Genomic DNA, 26,555 nt, shown 5'->3' with positions numbered 1-26,555 from the left:
TTGCAACGTCCGCAGCAAGAACTTCTGTGGACATGAGTTGTGCAGGAGGCACGCAGCATGCGCAGTCTCAAAAGGTGATCTCTAGTATTGGGACCCTCAGGTATGTACCATTTGCACTAACCTGATTACCGAGGCATTCGACGCCCCTAAGTCGGCGGAGTCAAGGGACGCAGCTAGGGAAAAGCTTCGAACCTGGGTAAGGGGCTTCCAGAAGAATACTTCTGGCCCCTATCTTCCAAGCGAGAAGATGAGGGCTTATCTTTTTCCTAAGGCATCGGCGGATGCAGTGTTTCCTCAGCCTCATGCGGAGATCCCGTTAGTTCAGATTCCGGTTGATTCTGAAGTCTCGGACGCCCTACAAGACATCCAACTGGACGATAGGATGTCTGAGGTGTCCGAGTACACCGAAAAGGACCTTCTGGCAGAAGGCCAAGAAGAGGAGCTGACCCAGGCTCCTGATACTGAGGAAGAAGAAATCGACGAGGTGTCGGTTACATCGGTTCAGGTCCCTGAACCTGTTCCCTCAACATCATCTGCTATCCCAGATGATCTGGGAAGGACTCTCTCTTCCATCATTGAAATGATTCAACAGATGCAGAAGAAGAATGATGAAAAGGAAGCTGCAATGAAGTTGGAGATGCGGACACTTGCAGCGTCACGTGGGCCCCAGAAGAAGCTCAACGTGAAGGATCTTCCTTTGTGCTCGGATGCCAATCCTTGGAGGTATGCCGAGCACATGCCTATGACAACTGGGAAGATTGTCATATCAGAGAAGTTGGGTTCAGTTCCCTTTGAAGAAGTGGAATTCTGGCCCAACAAGGAGTCTTACCCGGACTGCTATGTCTGTCTTAGGAAGGAGCCAGCCTCAAAGGAAGAGACGGAGCCGAAGGAGGTCATAGTTTTTTACCATAGTAAGGCACAGGCCTTACTGACGAGCTCGATGAAAGAGAGGGGCTTCACAAACTCAAAGGTACCAGCTTTGAGTAAGAAGCATCCTTCCTTTGTGGCTTCTCCTACCAGAGCCTTACCCTTTATGGAGAAGGGATATCAGGCTGCCTTGAAGGAGGTTGAGGCAGGGAAACCATGTCCCTCCTTGGAGGAATGTAAGCCGTTGTCCCTGACCTTACCCATGGACCAGAAAGACTGGAAGGACGTTCACCTTACTTTCTCAGTCGGAAAGTTGGAGGCCGATATTGCCAGACGTCAGTTCGGTGAGGACCTTCCAAAGCTGTCAGATTTTCTCTTGTGCAGGGATCAAGAGACAAAAGAGAGACTTGCTGCATCGATGTCCTTACAAACGACTCTGGAAACGATGGCAAGTGACCCCAAGATCCAAGATATGTTCATGGTAGTGGCCAAAAACCATCTGGCCACAGTGACGAAGGATCTCTATAGTTTTATCAAAGCTAGGAGAGCTTGTAGAGAGTTCGTGTTCGCCTCGGCTGCAGTGAGGCACGAACTGAGGAAACTGATCTCCTCTTGTATATGGGGTAAGGACCTCTTCCCTAATGAAGTGGTCAAAGAGGTAGTGGACAAGGCCGCCACGGAGAATAGGAACCTTCTCCAGAAGTGGGGCCTAACTTTTAAAAGAAAGTCTTCCCCGGATGAGGGTCCCCAACCTAAAAGGAAGACGAAGAAGCCTAGGCTATCCTCTCGGCCAGCCAAGCCTTACAGACAGCAACAGCAACAACTTCCGGCGACCGCAGTGCCTCAGATGGTGGCACAAACCCCAACCACGTACCAGTTGGTACCTCAAGTCGTGACAATTCAGTCACCGGCGTTCAACCCAGCATTTGAAAGGCAGACAACTACCTTTCGCCCAAGAGCTAGAGGAACAGCCAGAGGTTCATCTAGACGCCCTTCAAGAGGAAGGGGGTTCAGGGGAGGACGTGGTCAAGGAGGCAAGGCCTCAGGTCCACAACAGCAGAAGTGAGATGCTTCCAGTAGGAGGGAGACTTCATCTTTTTCGGGATCGCTGGACCTTCGATCCTTGGGCCCACAGCCTAATCAAAAATGGACTGGGTTGGAGTTGGTACAGCACTCCACCTCCGTTCCCACAATTCTTCCAACACTCTACCCCCGTTCTGGAAGAATATATTCGAGAACTCTTGGAGAAAAGAGTAATCTGAAGGGTAAAGTCCATCAAGTTCCAAGGAAGGCTGTTTTGTGTTCCAAAGAAGGACTCAGAAAACCTCAGAGTCATTCTGGACTTGTCGCCACTCAACAAGTTCATAGTGAACTACAAGTTCAGGATGCTGACACTTCAACACATAAGGACCCTACTGCCCAAACGGGCATACACCGTCTCTATAGACTTGTCAGACACTTATTGGCACATTCCAATCAGTCGTCATCTCTCCTCCTACCTAGGGTTCAAGCTACATCGAAGACTTTATGCCTTCAGAGCCATGCCATTCGGGCTAAACATAGCCCCAAGGATTTTCACGAAGCTTGCGAACGCAGCTGTCCAGCAATTACGCCTAAAAGGAATCCAAGTAGTGGCCTACTTGGACGACTGGCTGGTGTGGGCAGCATCCAGGACAGAATGCATGCAAGCCTCCAAAAAGGTGATCCAGTTCCTGGAACATCTAGGATTCAAGATCAACATGAAAAAGTCTCAACTTTCTCCATCTCAAAAGTTTCAGTGGTTGGGAATCCACTGGAACTTACGGTCACACCAGCTTTCCATTCCTGTGAAGAAGAGGAAAGAAATAGCAGGTTCTGTCAAGAGACTACTAGAATCCAAAAGGATATCAAGACGCGAACAGGAGAGAGTGCTGGGCTCTCTTCAGTTTGCCTCAGTAACAGACCCTGTGCTAAGAGCACAGCTAAAGGATGCAACCGGAGTTTGGAGAAAATATGCATCAACCGTGCAAAGAGATCTGATAAGACCAATACCGACTCGTCTGCGAACGCTTCACAAGCCGTGGTCCAAAGCCAAGCAACTGAAGAAATCAGTACTTCTTCAGCCACCTCCCCTCTCAATGACTATTTATACAGACGATTCGAAGGAAGGATGGAGAGGTCATTCTCACCGGAAGAAAGTCCAAGGAGCTTGGTCCAACTTATTCAAGAAGTTTCATATAAACTTTCTGGAAGCCATGGCAGTACTTCTTAACACTGAAGAAAGTTTCTCCTCGCCACTCGATCCACATAAGATTGGTCCTAGACAGCGAGGTGATAGTGAGATGCCTGAATCGACAAGGGTCGAGGTCACCTCAAATCAACCAAGTGACGTTGGCCATCTTCCGGCTTGCGGAAAAGAAAAGATGGCACTTGTCAGCAGTTCACCTTCAAGGGGTCCGCAATGTGACGGCAGACGCTCTATCCAGGTTCACACCGATAGTGTGAGAATGGTCCCTAGACGCAGGATAATTTTCTTTCATCTTGAGTCAAGTCCCGGAACTGCAGATAGACCTCTTTGCGACGAAGGACAACAAGAAGTTACATTATTACGTGTCCCCGTACGAGGATCCTCTAGCGGAAGCAGTGGACGCTATGTCCTTCGACTGGAACAGATGGTCCAGGATTTACCTGTTCCCATCGCACAACCTTCTATTGAGGGTCCTCGACAAACTGAGATCTTTCAGGGGAAAGTGGCAATAGTGGCTCACAAGTGGCCGAACAGCGTTTGGTTCCCTCTGGCATTAGAACTACGACTGAAGTTTCTACCGCTACCAGATCCAGTTTTGCCTCAGCGAGTTCAGAAGTCGACTGTCTTTGCTTCATCACAGAAAACCCGGAACCTGCATCTCATGATTTTCTCTCCCTAGCGGTGAGAAAAAGATTCGGGATATCAAGAGACAGTATAGACTTTTTAGAGGAATATTAGTCCAAATCTACCAGAAGACAATATGAGTCATCATGGAGGAAGTGGGTGTCTTTTGTCAAGGCGAAGAATCCACAAACGATCTCGACAGACTTCTGTTTATCATTCTTCATCCACCTTCATGGACAAGGTTTAGCAGCCAACACAATATCAACGTGTAAGTCTGCCTTGACAAGACCTATTCTATATGCCTTCCAGGTCTACCTCTCTAATGACATTTTTAACAAAATTCCGAAGGCCTGTGCTAGGCTCAGACCATCAGCACCTCCGAAACCCATTTCATAGTCTCTGGATAAGGTTCTTCATTTTGCTTCAATGATGAATAATGAGGAGTGTGCCTTAAAGGATTTGACCCAAAAAGTTATATTTCTGTTTGCACTCGCTTCGGGGGCTAGAGTTAGTGAAATGGTAGCCCTCTCGAGAGAGGAAGGTCATGTTCAGTTCTTAGATGGGAGAGAACTGAACCTTTTTCCGGACCCAACGTTTCTTGACAAGAACGAGCTACCCACCAATAGGAGGGGTCCCTGAAGAATCTGCCCTCTGAAGGAAGATGCATCTCTATGTCCAGTGGAGTGCCTAAAGGTCTATCTTCGTAGAACTTTAGACTTTAGGGGAGGACAGCTGTTTAGGGGAGAAACCTCAGGCTCAAATTTATCTCTGAAGCAACTAAGGGCTAAAATCACCTATTTTATTCGCAGAGCGGATCCAGATAATACACCCGCAGGTCATGATCAGAGAAAAGTTGCCTCTTCCATAAATTTCTTTAATAATATGGATTTTGAACACCTTCGCTCATACAATGGCTGGAAGTCATCCAGAGTATTCTTTAAACACTATGCGAAGCAAGTGGAGCAACTGAAAACGTCTGTGGTAGCAGCAGGTGGCGTTCTTAAACCTGCTGTTTAAATCTGCGAGGAACAGTGAAATTAATTGGGACGATTAATTCAGGGGTGGGTGTGTAGTCACAGACTGTTTTTACAGACTAAGTGTTAGGCCACTAAGGTGTCCTTATGAACTGTTCCATAGACAAAGGTGAACCAAGCATAAGTGCAGACACGTGCAAAACATTTCTGACGCTAGTGTGATTGAGCAGTAAGACAGACTGTAATAACAATATTACAGTGAACCTTCGCTACTTCGCGGTTCGACCATCGCGGATTCACCACTTCGCGGGTTTTTTCCATAACCCATATATATATATACATATCGCGGATTTTCCGGAAAATTCGAAAATACCGCGAAATCTGAAGACCCCCAAATACGATATTTTGTTACCTGTAATTCCATTAATACTGTAATTAGTAATATCTGCTCTTACTGATTGTTCATTGCATTACATATGATATATAATTCAGCACAGAAAGAAATAAAACACGAAAAGAGAATGTGATCATACGATAATACAGTACTGTATACAGTACGTAATAAAATTAAATCGAACATGAAACGCAAATCAGATGCAGTCATACCATATTAGAATGGTGTAAGGCTGCTGATGGCTACTATACTACAAATGTAATGGATGTGCATCTTTTCCATGATTCTTTTGTATGTATACGTACGTAGTACTGCATCCAATAATATTCTTTGTTGCAAAAATCACATTTCGAATAAGCGTACGAGAGAGAGAGAGAGAGAGAGAGAGAGAGAGAGAGAGAGAGAGAGAGAGAGAGACATCCTACAAAAGAATAAAATAGCATACGTAAAGCTATTACGTGTATTATTATTGTTATTATTATTATTATTGTTGTTGTTGTTAATGAAATTATTATTGTTATTATTATTATCATTATTATTATTATTATTACTGTATTATCATACGATAATTCAGTACTGTATACAGTACGTAGTAAAATTAAATCGAACATGAAACGCAAATCAGATGCAGTCATACAATATTAGAATGGTGTAAGGCTGCTGATGGCTACTACTGTACGTACTACAAATGTAATGGATGTGCTTCTTTTCCATGAATCTTTTGTATGTATACGTACGTAGTACTGCATCCAATAATATTCTTTGTTGCAAAAATCACATTTCGAATAAGCGTACGAGAGAGAGAGAGAGAGAGAGAGAGAGAGAGAGAGAGAGAGAGAGAGAGAGAGAGAGAGAGAGAGACACACACACACATCCTACAAAAGAATAAAATACTGTAGCATACGTAAAGCTATTATTATTATTGTTATTATTATTATTATTGTTGTTGTTGTTAATAAAATTATGATTGTTATTATTATTATCATTATTATTATTATTATTACAGTACTGTACTGTATTATTATCATTATTTATTATTATTATTATTAATACTGTACGTACGGTATGCGCGGGGTATCTTGTATGAGTTGGTAACCTACGCATCATATACTGTAAGACGGGTTGTGATTGGTTCAAGCGCTGATAGATGACGAATCAGAACTCAAGTTTTGTTATCTAGCCTGTGATTGGTGTTTTGCCATCATCTCCAGCTTCCAGCATCTAGGTTCTCGCGGGCCCGGGTCGTCCACTCTCTGTTCCCGCGTATCGCTGAGTAGACGTTCTTAAGTTTGTGAAGTTTAATCTGTGCTGTGTGCGACCTTTTTAAGTTTAACTTTTTGTCAAATCCTACTGTACAATGGCTCCCAAGCGTTCTGCTTCTACTAAGGCTGGTAGTGAGCCTAAACGCCACCGAAGGATGATGACGATTGCTGAGAAGGTTACGCTTCTCGATATGTTAAAAGATGGTAGAAGTTACGCGTCCGCTGCGCGCCATTTTGGGATCAACGAATCTACTGTTCGCTATATCAAGAAGGACGAGGCGAACATTAGAAAGACGGCTGCAATCAACTTTAGCAGATCAGCGAAGCGAGTCGTTACAACGCGTAATAAAACGATCGTACGCATGGAAGGTGCTTTAGCTGTGTGGATTGCCGACTGCCGGAAGAAGAACATAGCCTTGGATACGAACACCATCCGAACAAAGGCTTTGAGCTTGTATGAGAATTTTGCTGCAAAGGAACCTCAAGACGACGACGGCAACCATGCTGAAGAAGATGATGATGCAGATGATCCTCAACCAGGGACATCCACTGATTCCCAGCCTCAGAAACAATGTTTTTCCACCAGCAAAGGATGGTTCGCGAAGTTTCAGAAACGCTTCGCTCTGAAAAGCGTTTCCCTGCATGGCGAGGCTGCTTCGGCTGACACTGCCGCTGCTGAAACTTACGCGAACCAGACATTCAAGAATATTATCGCCGAAGGTGGATACAAGCCGGAACAAGTCTTTAATATGGATGAGACCGGCTTGTTTTGGAAGAGAATGCCGTCGCGAACTTTCCTGTTCAAAGAGGAAGCCAAAGCCTCTGGCTTTAAAGCATTCAAGGATCGCGTTACCCTCGTGATGTGTGGCAATGCTGCTGGATTTTTGCTAAAGGCGGGGCTTATTTATAAGTCGAAAAATCCTCGCGCTTTGAAAAATAAAAATAAGAATCTCCTTCCCGTGTACTGGATGCATAATCAAAAAGCATGGATTACGAAGATGCTGACCTCCAACTGGTTCCATCAGTGTTTTATCCCGCAAGTCAGCAAATATATCTTAGAGAAGGGCTTGCCATTCAAGATCCTTCTCCTTATGGATAACGCTGGTGGACACGCAACTGACCTGTCGCATGAGGGCATTCAGGTTGAGTTCCTGCCACCCAACACCACGTCATTAACTCAACCGATGGACAAGGGGGTTATCAGGGCGTTCAAGTCCCTCTACATGAAGAATACCTTGGCGGACCTTGTTGCGTGTGTGGATGCTTCCCAAAATGATGAGGATGAAGATTTTAACTTGAAGGCGTACTGGCGGCAGTACACCATAGCCACGTGCCTGAAGAATATTCAGAAGGCACTGCAAGAGATGAAACCTGCAACTGTGAATGCGAGCTGGAAGAAGTTGTGGCCCCAGATTGTTTACGACGACAAGGGGTTTACACCTGCTGAAATCCAACACTCTGCAATACGCAAATCTGTGCAATTGGCTGCCATAATTGGAAGTGACGGGTTTGGCGACATGACGACTGAAGACGTCGACGAGTTGTTGGACTGCCATTCCCAGCCCCTAACTGACGCAGACCTCGAAGACCTGACGAAATCGGCAAGCGAAGAAGAGAGTGAAACCCAGGAAGAGACCCAAGAAAATGTCGAAGAAACGGGCTTAACATTAGAACGGCTTGCCAAGGCCTGCAACCATGCGAAGGAGTTGAAAGAAATGTTGCAAGAGTGGGACGAGGATATGGTTCGGTCGATGCAATTCTGCAACAAGGTTGATGACATAATAACTCCCTACAAGATGCTCTTAGATCGAAAAAAGAAGCAGCGGCAACAACTTCCGATCACAATGTTCTTCCAGCCTCGCAAAAAAGATCCAGTTCCTCCTGCTAGTACGCCTTCGGAAGAAATTGAAGAAGTTTCCCAGGAAGAAGTTGAAGAGGTGTCCCAGGAAAAGACACCTCCGTCTGAAGAGACGTAAAATACTACCTGGCTGCACAGTAGAACACATCATCAGCTTCATCATCATCATTTCTACTGTGCAGCAAATTCATCGCCATCATCATTCAAGTTTTTCTTGAACTTCTTTCGTGGTGAGTACAGTAACAATCTTTATTTTTTACTTTAATATTCTCACATTCTAAAACTGTATTTGTGCCTGTTTTATAGTTTAGTACTGTACTGTATGCATTAAGTTAAAGGGAAGGTTTTAAAAGTCTACATGTTGTAACCTATCACATTTTTTTTGTTTAAAATTTACATTTATGTACGTAAAACAATCTCTCTCTCTCTCTCTCTCTCTCTCTCTCTCTCTCTCTCTCTCTCTCTCTCTCTCGTAAATTGATTTTTTTTGTTTAAAATTTACATTTACAGTACGTACGTAAAACAATCTCTCTCTCTCTCTCTCTCTCTCTCTCTCTCTCTCTCTCTCTCTCTCTCTCTCTCTCTCTCTCTCTCTCTCTCTCTCTCTCTCTCTCGTAAATTGATTTTTTTTGTTTAAAATTTACATTTACAGTACGTACGTAAAACAATCTCTCTCTCTCTCTCTCTCTCTCTCTCTCTCTCTCTCTCTCTCTCTCTCTCTCTCTCTCTCTCTCTCTCTCTCTCTTGTTTTCCTGCTTTGCTACGTACAATATGTACTGTACAGTACTGTATGATTTTATATAAATACGGTAAATTATATTTGTAAGGTAACATATTTTGTAAATGCTTTTACTGTAAATACTGTACTGTATCATTATTTGTCACTATCATCATGCGCGTTAAATTCCTTGTTTGTTCTGAGCGTGGTTGTTTACTGAGCGTACAGTACTTTATGACGCCGTCGTTTCAGGCGGCGTCATAAAGAAAAACATTTCATTTGGAAGTCCTAAGAAAAATAAAGTAAAACATTGGTAATAACAAAATCAACATACTGTATAATCAATATAATCGATGCAAAAACTAACCTATACATATATGTGTACACTAAATGAGTTTGTTTCTTCATTATGATCAGAGATGAACGTAAACAAAACATTGGTTGCCATTTTTTATCGTGCTTTTTAGGTGTTTAGGAAACGCATGATATAAAATCGCCTTTAATATTTGTGCCTGTTTTAGTTTAGGGTGCTGTAGTACATGCATTAAGTGTTTTGTACATTAAAGGGTGGTTTGTTAACAGTACTACGTACAAGGGAAGGTTTTAAAAGTCCGAATATACATGTTAAATAAATAGGTAAATATGATGTCACTACTTCGCGGAATTTCACCTATCGCGGCCGGGTCTGGAACCTATCTACCGCGATAAACGAGGGTTCACTGTAATATTTTGATATTAAAAGTGGCGCATATATGTTTCCTTTTCAGATGAAACAATATTTTCTGTTTTACTGTGATCTTTATGCTTACTTATTTGTTCATTGACCTATATATTTTTATTGATTTTCAATAAACTAGTTCTTTGTGAACCTTGCGTCTTATTTGCCTATGTCATTTTACTAGAAAATGTATTAGCATTACACTTAAAACTATGGATAATTTTAACATGAATAGTCCTAAAGATTGTTCCTAGCTACAAGCAAACATTCATTGGTTTATTCTTTCCCCAAGAAGGAAAGACTTCATACCCTATAGGGATGGTGGTGGATATGCAAAAATTATTCCTACACGGATATAAACCTTTGTCCAATCCAGTGATAAGAACAGGCACACCGGGGGACTTGTCTGTATTTCATACTGACATTGGTGGCTCTTATACAAACTTTGCTTTATAACGTATAGGGTGAGACCACTATACTGGCTTGTCTGTTAGTCATCCATAGGTATATGTACTCCACGAAACTTTTCCAGAGTCTAGTATGACTCTTCCCTGAAGGGGGCAGGAAGCACTAACATGGTTTATGCTTAGATGAAATGATGATGATGGTAACATCATAGGTCTCTAGGTCTATGCTGACCAGGAAATACTTTCTTGAGGGTATGGCACGATTTGAGAATCCACAGATACAGTAATGCTCTGGTATACTTCCATCAGGATGACATGGCCTGAGCCCAAAAAATGACAAATTCGAAGATAATTTGTATTTTTCCTAACCATACAAACCTTAGCTATTTACATTGGGTTTACCTTTTAGCGCAGCTGAAATGGCGAGCCATTAGAATTTAACGAGGGTGTATCACCACCGTGCTAGTTAGCGGGGGGGTAGGGGAGTGGTAGCTAGCTACCCCTCCCCCCATCACACACCTGGTGAAGCTCACTTTCACTTAGAGGTAGGACTTGTCTTGGGGGACAGGGCTGGCGGGCAAATATGTGTAAATAGTTAAGGTTTGTATGGTTAGGAAAAATACAAATTATCTTCGAATTTGTCATTTGTTCCGTAACCGAAATACAAACCACGCTATTTACATTGGGTGACTTACCCCTTAGGTAGGGTGGAAAGTCCCCAGCCATACTGGCTTTGGTTTTACCCGGGGACTCAGAATCCGAGTGAGTCGCACTCAAGAAAAGGAGTCCCTGTACCTCACAAGTTCCTTGCTCCGCAAGGAACCGTGTGGCCTATATAAGCTTGTGTGTGAAGGAAGAAGTGTGACCCGTCCTAGGCAGTTGACCTGGAGTTCCAGAAGAAACTCTGGGTTAGGACGTTCCCAATACCACCTCGTCAGGGTAAGGGGGACGCGACAGTATTGACTCAATACTCGGAACACAAGGAAGCATGGTTTACCTGCAGAGGTTCGAGGTCAGCTATGCAGAGACCAGGATGCTGCTTCCCTGTAGAGGGGATGATGAAGAAAGAAGTAAGGGCCAGACATACTTCTTTCGTTCATGCAGACTAAAACCTGATAACAATGCCCTCAACCTTCTGCTACCTGTCCAAAAAGGAGCCTGAGGTTAGACCAGCTGTTGTGTAGCCACCACAGACCGATAAAAACGTATCGAAACTCCTGTGGGTCACGCCCTGCAGGAAGCGGGCTGCGAAGGTCATTAGACGCTTCAAGACTCCAGCTTGTAGCACCTGCGTCACAGAATAGTATTACTCGAAGGCGAGGGATGTTGCGATGTATCCGACATCGTGCTGTAGGGCGATGTGACGGGGGAGGGTCTGGAGACAGGTCGAGATGAATGTCCTTGAGTCCGAGCTGAAGAGGTATACTGGTGACTCTCCCCCGTGTCCTTCTTGTGCTCCCAAACCGGCTGCAACTGAGGACAAACTGCAGCTGTTCCCAAAGCTAACCTCTCGATTCCTTTACTGGCAAGAAGGAGAAGGTTTTGGGACATCAGATACAGAATGGTGACTCGAAATCTTGAAGGAATTGGACCGAAGGGGCGGGACCCCAAGATTCTGAGTCTAGCCAACAACTCAGGAGCAAACCTGAATGTTGCCTTCCCCTATTCATTAGAAAGGGCGGAGTCGTACGAGACCAAGAAGATTGCTTACACACTGGCCGTGGCCAAAGTGAACAGGAGACCCAAGACGGAATACGATCAGAGGCCTGACGTAAAGGGTCATGAGAAGATCTCTTAAGGGACTAGAAAGTCTGAGCCATGCTCCAAGTTGGAGGTCTCACTCCGACTAGGGCAGGGACGTTCGCAGCTTCGCATGAGCGAGGAAAGGTCCAGTGGGAAGGAAAAAGTTATTCCTTTCAAGCCTGAAGGTCAGGGAAAGGCTGAGCGACAGGCTTCATTGTCGAGAGCGGAAAGGAGTTTCCTCCCGCCGAAAGCCAATAAGATCGTTATTGCTGGAGAAGAGGCCTCAAGGGAAGAGGTATATCTCCCACGACACCAACCACCGAAGACTCTTCACTTCGCCTGGAAGACCCCTGCGGATGACTATCGCAGATGACGCGACCTCCGTCCCGCAACTGTAGCGGGTTGTCTCTTCTTGAGGAGGAGGCGTAGTGTCTCCAGGCATGAAGCCGAAGCGACGCCCCGGCTCGTGAAAGATGTTGCAGTGTGGTTGTTTGAGTAGCCTGTGCCGTGGGAGAAGCTCTCCCGGGAGTTCAGTCAGGGGAAGCAGAGGGTCTGGAAACCGTTCTGCGCATAGTCCCAGTGGAGCTCTCAGGACATTGGAAGGTTGACAGACAACCTGGTCTTGTTGAGACCCATTCTCAACAGACAACAAAGGAGGGAAGACGCAGGCGTCGATGTTGTCCCACCATCACCGGAATGCATCCTGCCAGAGTCTCGGGGTCTGAGACTGGGGGGAAGAACAGCGGAAGCTTCAGGTTCCAAGCTGTCGCGATCAGGTCCCCCAGACCAGGACTTGCTGGATACTCAAGGCCAAAGACCCCCGGGTACACTCTCTCTACGAGGCTCTGCTCGGATAGTCGGAGAGAACATTCCTCTGCCTGGAATGAGAGAGCCGATGGTGGTATTGAGAGTATCTCAAATCATCTTGGTATCTCTACTGCAAGATGCGAAGGTGTGAAAATGCGTCCCCTGCTGGTTGGAACACGCCAGAACCATGAAGTCGACGCGCACGGAGCGACTCGGCAGGAGCTGTAGGATCTGTAGAGGGGCCAGACTACGTCCCCTAAGCCTGCCTGAATGATGGAGAGGTATCCTTCAGGTCCTGACCATAGGCCTGGACCGGAACATGCCCCCCCTCCTTTTCTTTGACGAGTCCGAGAACAGCATAAAAAATGTGGGGAAAGGACGAGAATATCCACTCCCATCAAGAGGTTCCATAGGTCAACACCCATTGCAAGTCTAAACATTCCGCTGGTCCCATAGGGGCCAGAAAGTCCGGTTAATCGTTTCTTTGAAACCACCGGAACTTGGATCGCCCCATATAGAACTTATCCTGAGGCGACCGTTCGGAACTATAGACGGGTCAATGAGGAAAAGAGAAATAGGAAACGTTCCAAGGTAGGGCTGAAAGCTCTACTTGACTGAGAACAGGTACTGCGACTCTCCTCAGCCTTGCCACAGTCAACTGAAGGGAAGGCTCGGAGGAGGTGGCAACAGAATCTGGCGTCCCCAGGTGGTCACCTATCCAAGTACCAACCAGAACCGACGCTGCTCAACCTCGCTGGACGGACGAGAAGCGGGGTTTCCAACGTGGTAAGGCCGTTGACTCAATATCATGGCTAGATACTCCAGATGTTGAGGCAGAAGAAGAGAAGGCTCCTAGCAAAATACCATGAACCCCCACTCATGGTAAGCATCCGGAAGCTTGTCCCGGCGCCGAAGAAGGTCGAACCTGACCTACCGGAGTTGACCAGACCTCCAAAAGGCGAAGGAGGCGGAAGCCTGCACCTGAGCGGCCATGAGGAAAGCAGGGAGAGTTCTCTGGGGAAAAAAAACCTGCGATGCCACGGCGGGATCGCCACACTGGATCTTAAGCAGGAATACCTGCAGTCTAGGCTGAATTCCATGAGCTTCCTGGAAGATGGATGGAATGGAAACTGAAAATACCCGTCCTTCCCATCCAGGGCCTAAGGAGTCCTGTCGCCTCGTTACCAGTCTGATCGGTTCTGCTGTTCCACGCTGGACGAAGTTTGTTTGACAAACTTGATCAGGGCTGAGAGGTTGACTACGGAACTCCCGTCTCAGATACTTTCTTACAAGAAAGGATCGACTGAAGAAGCCGAGGGTGAAGCCGTCGATGATCCTATGGAGGACCCTCTACTAAGGCATGGATCATTCTGCCCAAACGGGCAAACTCTTGCCGACCCTATGGCATAGAGGTTCAGAGACACTGAATTCGCTGACAGAGACGGCAAGCGCGATATCCTTGGCTGATCACAGAGATCGTGCAGGAATGGGCATCGGGAAGCTGTCATCCGGATGAGTAACCTTAGGCATCCTCCCAGCGTGAAACCTGCAAGGGGGAGGTGACAATCCTAGAGTTCATGAACTCTACTGCTCCCTCTAGGACTATGCACCCCCGCCGGGAGAGCCTCTCGTGCCATCTGTTCCTGACAGGAGGGAACCGCAATTGGACACCTTGTCTCAGTTGTTGTAGCCGGTCCGATAACTTAGGCCGACGTGGCTGAAAGAAAGAGGTGCTGGAGCCCTGCTGGGTCTGGAAGAAAGCGCCTTGGAGTGAAAACGGAAGTCGACTTCCTCCGCACAGCCGCTGTCTACGTCTCTGTCCTTGGGCACAAACAAACTCTTCTCAAGGATGGAAGGGTGTCTGAGGTTGTCGACATCCACGGATGAGACACCCGAAAGGAAGCCCTCGGTCATTGCGTCCAGATGGTCCAATATCGAGCTCGCCCGCAAGTTCGATACTTGACGACGAAACGCCAAGGCGCTTGAGCCCGAGAGGAGGAAAGTACCCATGACCTTCCTGTAGCTTCCTTGAACCAAACCTCGGGTCGTAACCGAGGAGGGAAAGGACCTGGTAAGCCCCTTTCACGAGATGGAGAAGAGGAAGGGGTAAACAGTCACACCTTGGCCGATGGAGAAATCTCGAACGGAAAGCCCCCCGCCAAAATACCTTCCAGGGAATGACGGGGAAGGGCTAACCCAGGTTCTGGAAAGAAGAATGTTGCTCAGACCTCCCTGAAGATTCTTGTTATTCTTGCATGTGCCATGCTCTACATTTACGGGGTGAGGCCGTGTTCTGGAAATACGCTCCAGAAGACTCGCCAGGCTGGCCATGCTGCGAAAACCCCAATGGGAATCACGGTCGCAATCGCCCTGGAGCTCGCGCAATGGTAAATCAATGATTTGTGCGTGGGCGAACGTGGAAGCGCCCATGCGCGGTCACGCAGGAACGCAAACGAAGGTGAGCGAAGGAGCGCAGAAAGAGGGCGAGCGTGGTAGGAAGGGCGAGAGCTGGTGGTCGGCGAGCGATAACCCATAGGCGAGCAATGGATACTGCAAGAATTAAGCCGACATTCGTGCGAAGAAACACCGTAGGCTCGCGCGATGGAACATCGTAGGTTCGCGCGACGGAACACCGTTATTTCGCGCGATGGAATACCGTTGGTTCGCGCACGGGCGAACATTGGAGAGCGTGTGCGCGGTCGCGCATGAGCGTAGGCGTCCAGGCACCTGGGCGTGTGGTCGCGCGGGCACGTGGGCGTGTGGCCGCGCAGGCACGTGGGCGCACGGGGGAGCACAGGCGGTCGGGAGACCGATGACGCGTAGGCGGGCGATGGCGTGTTGACGAGCGATGGCGCGTTCTGGCGAGCGATGGCCCGTAGGAGAGTGAAGGCGCGTTGGCAAGCGACGGCGCGTCGGCAAGCGACGGCGCGTCGGCAAGCGACGGCGCGTCGGCAAGCGACGGCGCGTTGGCGAGCGGTGGTGCGTTAACAAAACGCTAGCACGCAGGTGAAGAATCGCGCGGGCGCGTAGGCGATTGCCAACGCGAGTGAGACTAGTGATGGTTAGCGCGCATCGCGCTAACAGAAGGCGCGCAGGTGCATCGGGAAGGTGAGCGCTGAAGCAAGCTGTTAATCAGGCGATCTTAGACGGTCAGAAAACCGTTGGCGCCCATTGGTGCGTGGCCAAGAAGGGCGCGCAGATGTGCGCTGGCAAAAGAAGAAAGCTGGCGCACAGAAGGACAGAAGTAAAGGTGAGCGCTGGCGAGCAGAAGGAAGATCTACGGCAAGACTCAGCTACCGGAGATCGTGGTCCACAGCAGACGAGCGCTAGATCGCTACCGATGGTGTTCAGGGGAACTGACACGCGTGGCAGGTCGATGGCGACTGTTGACGCGTAGGAGATCGCTGACGAGCAGGTGAACGTTGACGCGTCTAAGGTCGCTGGCGAGCTGGTGATCATTGACGAGCAGAAGGTAACGCGTGGAAGCCTGCGCGTAGAAGAAGAGTCCTTGACCCAGACCTGAACCGAAGTTCTAGATCGCGAGGGCGAACGTGGGCGCACAGGGCGCGTAACAGGAACCAACAGGAACAGCAGAGATGATCATCATGAGAGCGCTGACGAACAGGAGAGCGCTGACGAACAGGAGAGCGCTGACGAACAGGAGAGCACTGACAAACAGGAGAGCGCTGGCGAACAGGAGAGCGCTAGCGATCAGGAAAGCGCTGATGAGCAGGAGAGCGCCTGTGCGCTAACACTGAGTAGGAGCAGGAGAGTAGAAGGGCGCGCAGGGGAACCCTGACACGCAAGGGAAGACCCCCCGTGGGAGGCAACCCTTACTCCGAAGGGATCGTTGTCGTCGGGAGACTGATGTCCGTCGGAAGACCGTTGTCTGTCCGCCGGGAGACTGCTGTCTGTCGGAAGACCGTTGTCCGTCGGGAAGACCCATCTGCACCAGGGGTGGAAGATCAAAAAGAAGGAGTTGTAGGTTGCATACGGAGATTCAAAAAGGCGCCTCTTAGCACCCTTATAGGGAGATGAGAGGCCCTTACGACGAGGCGGACGGTGAGCCTTACGGCGAAGGAGGCCAACAGCAACAGAAGCAGAAGAATCCTCCGAAGAGGAGTCTCTATGAGTGTACTCTCAGGCGAACGAAAGAGAAACACTTCGTAGAAGAGACAGGTCAGCCAGTGACCTAAAAGGAGCAATCCTCCGAAGAGGGGCTCCTACAGTTGCCCAGCCCCTTGAGCAAAACTGCAGGTGCGACCACTCAGCACCAAGAGCGTAGTCGCACGAAAAAAAGGCAAGAGAAGAACCCCCCAAAAGGGAAAAACTCAAGCCTGGACAGGAAAAACTTCCCTCGGAAGGAAAGTTACCCACCCAAGGAGGCAAGCCTCCTGAGAGTTCTAAAATGAACTGGAGGGCTGTCAATCGTCACGGGAGTACTTCCAGTAGAAGGAGACACGCCCCTGACGAAAAACCAAAGGGGAGGCAGCAACAGCCGAATCCCCAGGCCTCAACAAGACAGCTCACACCGTTGCCATATTACAGAAACGAACTAGATCGGTAACTGTAAAAAAATAAAACAAAAATCATTAGTACACATTCATTCCCCCGGGAAGGCTCCGCAGAGGAATCCCGAGGGAAAGGAAACAAGAATTACACAACAGGCACGTGCCCTCACAACCACTTACACTCACGGAAGGAGAGCTGTAACCAAAACAGAATTATAACAATTATAATTATGAAACTATGTAATTATGTAATTTAAAAATGAATGAACACTAAAGAAAGAACGAAAACCCCGAAAGGAATCGTTCTACAAAGCTGAAAAATTAACAAATACAATTAGATTCATAAACTAATCGAGACAAAACGTACGGCATAGCAACCCCCCCACACGGGAAGGAAGCTACAAGGGGCGTAGTAAACGTAGTAAAAGGGTGAACGACCTCAAGAGAGAGAGAGAGAGAAAGACCGAAGTCAAACTCGACCGCAACCCATAAAATTATACCGTGGTGGCCTAAACTGCTGAGGACTCCACGGAGATATCGTACACTACACACACAACTCTGAAAAGGAAACTTACTAATTTCTATACTCAAATATATATACAACATGAAAAACTGTTTACATATAATTGAGTAAAAGAAAAGTAAGTGATTAAGTAAAGACAAAACAAACAATGGCTGCCAAGCGAGGACAAAGACAGAGACATCTGTCCCAGTCCGAGCCAAAAGTGAAAGTGAGCTTCACCGGGTGTGTGAGGGGGGGAGGGGTAGCTAGCTACCACTCCCCTACCCCCCCGCTAACTAGCGCGGGGGTAATACAACCTCGTTAAATTCTAATGGCTCGCCATTTCAGCTGCTCTAAAAGGTAAACCCAATGTAAATAGCGTGGTTTGTATTTCGGTTACGGAACAAACGGATTTTGAGCGAAGCGAAAAATCTATTTTTGGGTGAGATAGCCATGTCATCCTGATGGACCGGCCCTTCCTTTTTAATAAAAGAGCTATAGGACCCCTCCCTATAAATGCAGTATCTGTAGCACCTTGTGTATCGCTACAAGGAATAAAGATGGCACCGTCGGCGACATTGTGTACACACTCGAAGCGGGATAGGAGAGGTACCTTATTAACGGCTCTCCTTTCATTCTCGTTTTTCGTTTTCTTGCCACTTTGACCCCTCGAAGTGTTAATTCTATTCGGGGTGAAGATAGCTATGTGGCGTGTCAAGAATACGTCCTCTGATATAACGCGATATCCCATGTTAAGTTTATTTAAGGATATTCGCTCCAGGAGTTAGAATTCTGGATACCTTGAGGTAAAATTCTCTGGGAATATCACCATAGTCAAATATACCCTAGGAAGCTACCCTAAAGGAACTTCCATCAGGACGACATGGCTATCTCACCCAAAAATAGATTTTTCGCTTTGCTCAAAATCCATTTATTTATCCTGTTTAATTTGTTTATCATACTTGGAAATTGGGACACAAGCCATGTTTCTTAGTGTTGGTCGTATAATGACATTTTTCTCGCCCAAAGTCCCCAGAAAAAACAAAGACAGAAGGGTGTGTTGACCCAGGACACTGCATATACAGTAATTTGACCTTTCAGTGAAAAAGACAGTATTTGAAGGCATGTGTAATGAAAGACAGTAACCTATGTGTCTCTGATACTGTAATTATCTTGTATGATTGCCTTCTATTTAGTGTGGTGTGCAGTAGGCTAGAACATGGCAAAAGACCCTCGAAGGCAAAAACTCACTGTTTGCCATTAGCCTATTAATGGCAAGGTTTAACTTGTGCCACGGTGCAAAAATTGTGGAGGAAGGAAAAGACGGTGCTCGTCAACTGAAGACGACACCCTGGAGCCATCAAATAAATAGCAGCAAGATGTTGGAATATCAGCCAAAAAAGAAGAAGGACAGAGAGAATAAATAAAAAGTTCAGGATACAGAAGCCTACAGGGAAGACGGGGATAATTCCTTGGATGAGTTCTTGCTGAAATGAACATTAAGGGTTTTCAAGTCAACAGATGCTTGTTGTTCTTTGGCCCACAGCCCGGTTAAAAGCAGCATTCAGAATCATCCACATAGTTGATTGTATTATAAGATAACCAGTTGTAAGTGTATTTTAATACTGTCCAGTAGCTTGCGTGTACATATGACGGATTTTGAGCAAAGCGAAAAATCTATTTTTGGGTGAGATAGCCATGTCGTCCTGATGGAAGATTCCTTTAGGTAGCCTTTCTCAGGGATATTTGCTACAATGATATTCCCAGAGAAATAAACCAAAGGTTTCCAGGATTCTAACTCCAGGCACGAGTATCCATAATAAAAACTAAGGATATCGCATAATATCAGGGGACGTATTTTTAGATACGACACATAGCAATCTTCACCCCGAATAGATTTAACTCTTTGATGGGGAAGCGTGGCGAAAGAAGGGGTGCCGATCTAGGTACCCGGTGGACCTTCTATCTGCACTACTACCGGCCGCCATTCCTTTACTTGTGTTTAAGCAGAAATAGCCGCAGATAGAGTAGTTTCGGGTGGGGTCAGCAAAAAAGCTGGGTCCATCAGGACGAAATGGCTATCTCACCCAAAACTAGATTTTTCACTTTGCTCAAAATCCGTTTTTTGGGCTCGGCCATGTTGTCGGAGAAGCTCCCTCAGTCAACATGGAGACTAGAGATACAGCGAGGGAGACTCTTCACTAACGGGTAAGTAGATTTGAAAAGAATTTTCAAAGGATCGTACTTACCCGACGACTCTCTAAGGTACCTACTGTTCCCCAAGGCTCTACCTAACACGGCCCCAGGAACAGGTTCAGTCTCCCCTCATACAAATGAAGATAGACGTGGACATAGACAAGGCACTTAGAAGGCATGGACATCCTTCAAGAAAGGACGTCAGAAGTGTTTATTGACACTGAGAAGGCCCTGAAGAAGACGTGAAACATCCACAAGCGGAGGAAGAAGGATCCGTTTCAACGGCAACTGATGACCCTCAGTTTGCCGTGACGGCATACCAACCTATGCCGTCAACCTGTTCAATCCCAACTCTATAACCATCGGCATAGGCCGTCATGAACGAAGAGATCCTCACTTCGATTCAACGGATAATGGAGTTGTTCTAAAAGGTACAAGAGACGATGAGAGAATCACTCAGACTGCAACAGATACTATTGCAAGAGAGGATGGGTCGCCCAGGACCTACTAAGAGCTCTACTAAGAAGCTCCTTAAGGTGCTGAATTTCTCTCACCGCCCTGAAACCAACCCCTGGAGGTATACGGAGCATATGCCCATGATGAATGGGAAACTATTCGTCTCAAAGAAGTTGGGGACCAAACTGATTGAAGATCTTGAATTCTGGCCTAACTTTTCAGTTTACCCAGAATGCTACATGAAACTTGGGGATGAACATGCAACTCATGAGGAAACGGTACCCAAAGAGGTCATTGTCCTCGAAAATGACAAGGCGCAAGCCATCATCCTGAAAACCTTGAAAGGAGCCGGGTACACAAACTCCAAAGTCTCAGCACTGAGCAAGAGACATCCCACGTTTCTTGCTCCTTACTCCATCTTTTTCTTCTTTTCGGAGAAAGCACTAGACTTTGCCGTCAAGGCAGTCGACAAGGGCAATCCTTGCCCAACCCTAGAGGAATGCAAACCATTCTCTCTAGCACTACCTGTCTGCGAGGAGAAATGGAAGGATGTCCGTCTAACCTTCTCCGTCTCTAAGTTGGATCCAGAGATAGCAGGCCAGCAGTTCAATGAGAACCTTCTGAAGTTGCCAGACCATCTTCTGAGGAGGGAACAGGAGACGAAAGAGAGACTAGCGGCCTCCCTTTCTCATCAGAACTGCCTGGAAATGAGTGCAGGTCTACAGAACGCCCAAGAAAGGATCATTTTCCTGGCTAAGTCCCACATCAGTACCCTTGTGAAAGACTTATATGCTTTCCTCAGAGCGAGAAGAGCCTGCAGAGAGTCTGTTTTGACCTCAGCAACCATAAAACACGAACCAAGGAACCAGTTTACCTCGAACATCTAGGGTAAAGACCTTTTTCCCACAGGAACTGGTCCAAGAGATCATAGCCAGAGCAACCACGGAGAACGGGAACCTTCTCCAAAAGTGGGGCATGAGCTCAAAGAGGAAATCTTTCTCAGACAGAGGTCCCCAGCCTAAAAATAAAAAGGCAAGGAGACCATGCAGATCTCTGTACTGGCTTAACCTTGGGGCGGACCGACACGGAGGCGTCCCAAGGAGAAGCCGCAGGCTTGTCAAAGCCGAGGAAGGAAGAGGTAGAGGAAGGAGTAGGGGATAGGAAAGAATCTGCCAGGTCCTCCACACCACTTACCTGCTCATCCATAGGTTCAACGTGGATGTCGAGAGCGGAGACGTCCCCAGAAAGCTGATGCTCGTCTTCTGCGGGCAGGGCGGCCCGGAGAACTTCAATTAGAGGTGTTGCCAGGTCAGTTGGTACGGCGGCCGAGGGAGAACCAGGGAAGAGCCGGGATGCCATGTCCCCGTCCAGTAGGTAGGGGCAGCCTTGAGGGGCGTTCCGTCCGAAGCCAGAGACCCAGGTCCGGAGGCTGGTTCTGGCCGCTTTGAGGGAAACCTCGTCAGCCTGAAAGAGGGGGTAACGTTAGAACGAACTAAGCGGATAAGCTATCAGCAAAAGAAAAACAGATTCAAGTTAAGATTATTTATGAATACTGTAACTGCAATCGTCCACAATGTAGAAATCTCAAAACTACAAAAACAGAATGAGTGTACCATTGAGAAATCTTACCTCATCATTGAGGAGAAGCGACGAAAGCTCATAGCAGAGCGTGCAAGTCTCTGGAAACCAGACCATATACGGGGTCTGGCCAGCTTCCCGTGCGAAGGAGATCGCACAGTGGGCATGCGACCTGCAGACGTCGTGGCCTACCGGATCGGTGAATGTAGCCGCACAACCCTTGGTGGCACACCGAACTTTCTGTAATATAAAGAATCATATAAGTACAAGAACTCCCGGAGGCTCTAACTTAACTTAAGGGTTAGACATATGCTTAATAGTAGAGCTTAACCTAAATGCTGAATAGTAGAGCTAAGGTTAAAAACAGGGGTTCTATATGAAGTGTATTAATGGGTTCGTGATCATATAGGGAGCCGGAGCTCCGCTGTAATTACTGTATCGGGAATAGTAAATGAAAGGAAAGGAATACTCCGACGTACGCCGGAGTGCCTTGTGTGTGAATTCACGAGGAGCCGGAGCTCTTAAGTAATTACCGTAAAATATAATGAAAGTAGGCATAGTGGCAAAAACTGGAAGCTCCTTAGTGCGTCGGAGTTCGGGGAGGGGGGGGGGGGGCGATGGCCCTGGGTTGGTTGAAAATATATATATATATTTAAAAGATCTCCGGCAGATCTCCGGTAGGCAGAGAGTCTGGGGGGGAACGGAGATTAGGGGTTTGTCGTGTAACGAGGCCGAAGCCGGAGTCAAGGTGCTGGGGACCAACGAGGGGAGGGTTCCCAGTCGAAGGGGAGCACCGGAGTAATAGGAAGTAATGAGTTCCCAGCTCAGTACGTTATCGGAAAACTATGAGGGAGTTCCGGAATGATGGGGTCCCGACCCAATGCCCAGGCCGGAGCGGGGAGTAGGGTGGGACTAATGAGGAGGGGGAACAACGTGGCGGCTCGAGAGCAGGCCAAACTAACCTAGAATAAGTGACTCTGACATGACAGGACCAAGGTAAATCACTAGCCTATAGAAAGACCAAAGTAACCTGGTAAAATAATACAAAATACAACTAAATAAGTGAAACTGTCTATCATAATCCCAGAAGGGGAGAGATAGAGAGGGGGAGAACCAGAATCTGTGAGGAAAATATTCCGAAACAGTGATGAAACAGAAAACAGGTGAAACAGAAAATGGGAAACTCCAGCCTCTCACTCTCAAGGTTACTAAGATCGATCTAGAATATACACGAACCCAAAAAATACGTAACATATGTCCGTCAAACTGATACAATATTCCACGAAGAATAGAGAAAAGGGAAAATGGAACTCTGAACGGATAATTTACGATGAAAAAACTCGTAAAGAGCGAACGCCAACCCAATGGGAAGGGTACTAAACTATAATAAAACCCCGAACGCTATTCTTCGCTAACAATAAAACGGACTCAAAAGCGACATAAGTACTTAAAAGTAACAGCGGTTCAAATAATGGCACCTGGCCAATAATCTAACTTAAGATTAAAAAGAACCTAGCATGACAAAAATACCCCGAGGGCAAGTAAACAAGCGATAACAATGGCCGCGTAAGACGCGGGGCGGCATCAAGCCGACGCACTAAAACACTCGCAATATGTAGATAAGGCGTACAAGCTCGGGTCAAAAATAATGCCAAAACAATCTATGGTACTTAACATTGGTGCAGGTTGAAGGAGAGCTTCAGCCATTGCGAAGATATCCAAAAATAAGCGAAAATACAAGCACAAAACAACAGAGGTAGCGTCGCTGAAGAGTCCAAAAGAAGGATGTGTAGATGGCGCTCGAGTCGGGCGTCGGTGGTGTGGATCAGGTGGGTTTGGTTAGTGCCGCTGTAGCAGCTCATCTCCTTGCCTTTTTTCTTGGTCGACCGGTGACGCCCGGTGAAAAGGTCCTTCTTATCTCTTTTCTGATATAAATACTTCCAAATATACCAGAGAAAGTTAAAGCATGGAATGCAGAGGTTACTACTCTCGCGCGAGCACCCTAAGAGCGTCATGTATAAAGATAGGGCGTGTGAAAACCACTATTCACAGGTCGTCTTCCATTTAGATAAATCCTTCATTGATGAAGGATTTATCTAAATGGAAGACGACCTGTGAATAGTGGTTTTCACACGCCCTATCTTTATACACGACGCCATGAAGGATTTATCTAAATGGAAGACGACCTGTGAATAGTGGTTTTCACACGCCCTATCTTTATACACGACGCCCTTAGGGTGCTCGTGCGAGAGCAGTAACCTCTGCATTCCATGCTTTAACTTTCTCTGGTATATTTGGAAGTATTTATATCAGAAAAGAGATAAGAAGGACCTTTTCACCGGGCGTCACCGGTCGACCAAGAAAAAAGGCAAGGAGACCATGCAGATCTGCACAACTTTCTGCCGTGACTACGACCACGAAGCCTCAGACCACTTTCCAGAAGGTCCCTCAACAACAGGTGGCTCAGTCGCCTATCTTTAACCCCAACGTTGTGAGGCAATCGACTTCCTTTCACCTTAAGTCGGATAGGAAATGGCCCTAAGAGAAGTTCACCCGGAGATAACTCCTCCCAGGGCCGAGTAGGACGTGGTCACGAAAACAAATGCACAGGACTCCACACCCAAAGAGGGGTTCCAGGTAGAAAGCAGACCGTATCACTGTCGGGATCGCGGGACCTTCAATCCCTGGGCCAACAGCCTATTAACGAATGGACTCGGGTGGAAATGGAACAGAATTCCACGCCGTTTTCCAAAATTCTTCTAACACTCCACCCCCTCGTAAGAAGAATATACCTCAGAACTTTTGAGCAAGAAGGTAAGAAAGAAAGCGAAGTCCATCAAATTCCAGGGAAAGCTGTTTTGTGTTCCCAAGAAAGACTCAGACAAACTCAGAGTCATTCTAGACTTGTCTCCACTCAACAAGCCCATCACGTGGTCTTTGGACAAGTCTCGCACCATGCTGCGAATCTAAACAATGAGAATTGTACTCTTAAGGATCTAACACAAAGTTATTTTCTGTTTGTCATAGCCTCAGGGGCTAGAGTTAGTGAAATAGTGGCCTTATATAGAAATGAAGGCCATATTCAGTTCCTAGACAGGAGAACTGAACCTCTTTCCTGATCCTGCTTTTCTTGTCAAGAATTAGCGGTCCCTGGAGAATCTGCCCACTAAACGAAGATACCTCTCTGTGTCTAGTAGAGTGTCTTAAGGTCTATCTTCGAAGAACCTCAGACTTCAAGGGAGGACAGCTCGTCAGAGGCGAAAACCTCAGGATCAAAACCTATCCCTAAGACAACTGAGAGCAAAGCTCACCTACCTTATTCGCAGAGCGGATCCTGACAGTACACCCGCAGGTCACGATCCAAGGAAAGTTGCTTCTTCGTTGAACTTCTTCCAACACAGGGGCTTTGGAAGACTCCGCTTATACACTGGGTGGAGATCATCCAGAGTCTTTTACAGACACTATACGAAGCAAGTACATGAAATAAAACAAGTTGTGGTGGTGGCGGGTAGTGTTATAAAACCCGTCGTCTAGCGCTGCGATGAACAATGAACTGCTTTGGGACTTTCCAGTGCATCGGGTGCAGGGGTACATTTACCCTCGAGTGCAAATCACAACGATGAGTAACACACTGTTCCATATAGGTGCATATCTGACCAATACCACCAGTGCCGAGTGAACGTTGCGTCACGGTGTTCATGCATTCCCAAAATCTGTACAAGTCAGTCAGATTTGGTTTCACATCTCCATTGAGTGGCATCATTTCGATGAAATTACATATTTTTTCGACAAGAGAAAATATGGACCCTGATGTGTTTTCAATGCTTACCTAGTTGCAAGGTAGAAATACTAAACGTATTTGCGTCTTATTGCTGCTATCTCAGTTATAGATGAATAAAGCATACTAGAGTTTTAATTAAACCCTAAAAGGGCCCAACTTGAAATCAGAGTACAGATTTCCAAGATATGTGAAAGGTAATCTCAAGTTTTACCTTCCGTCCCTACGGAAAATCAAGCCTTGAATCCTTATTGCCGATGTCGACACTTTCCCTGCAGGGGGCAGGAAGCCCTAACCCAGCTCCAAGCTGAGTGGAAATGACGGATAACGGTAATGTCATATACAGGTCTAAGAGACCAGATAAGGACCACATTCAAGGTAGAAGGCACTTACACAAACCCACAGATATAGTACTTTCAAGTTAATTCTTTGGTAAGTTTCCATCAGGATCAGGAATGGGAGAAACTAAGCCGTCATCTACCGTAGAGTCTGGAATGGAAGAGGAGATGGGTGAAACCACATTAGATACCTCTGACACCACAACATCAACAAAAAACAGAGGATCTACCTCTAATGGTGACGATGATTGCTTGACAGCAGCACCCAATTGGATGTAATCAAGCAAAACCTCCTTGGAGGGCGAACCCGTAAGCCCCAAGGAGGACGAAAGCTGAAATAAAGAGGTTAGTGACATGTCCTCCCCCAGGGGGAGAGGTGGAACTGCTTCGCTAGAGGAAGCAACGTCATCTCTCGAGACCCAAGGTTGGTAAACAATAAATCGGTCTACGCTACCACTCGACGGTCTTTCGAAAGAGACCGACCGAGTGGGAGCTTTGGAGGAGTTTTGGGCAACGGAAGAAGAGGCTTTGGGTTTTTCTCCCTTCGAAGCAACCTTTGAGGGAGAAATATCCCGTTTCGACTTCTTCCGTCGTCGC

At 46.9% G+C, this 26,555-nt stretch overlaps 1 protein-coding gene across 1 annotated transcript in view; it reads right to left on the bottom strand.

The window, feature by feature from the left end:
- Positions 1–26,555, bottom strand: part of LOC137627246 (poly(A)-specific ribonuclease PARN-like) — a 506,907-nt gene that overhangs the window by 350,183 nt on the left and 130,169 nt on the right. The gene's annotated exons all lie outside the window — the stretch shown is intronic.

The sequence above is a fragment of the Palaemon carinicauda genome, chromosome 35, assembly GCF_036898095.1.
Source record: "Palaemon carinicauda isolate YSFRI2023 chromosome 35, ASM3689809v2, whole genome shotgun sequence".
Taxonomy (NCBI): Eukaryota; Metazoa; Arthropoda; class Malacostraca; order Decapoda; family Palaemonidae; genus Palaemon; species Palaemon carinicauda.
Note: the sequence above shows the minus strand (reverse complement) of the source record. Positions and strands in the feature narration are given on the sequence as shown.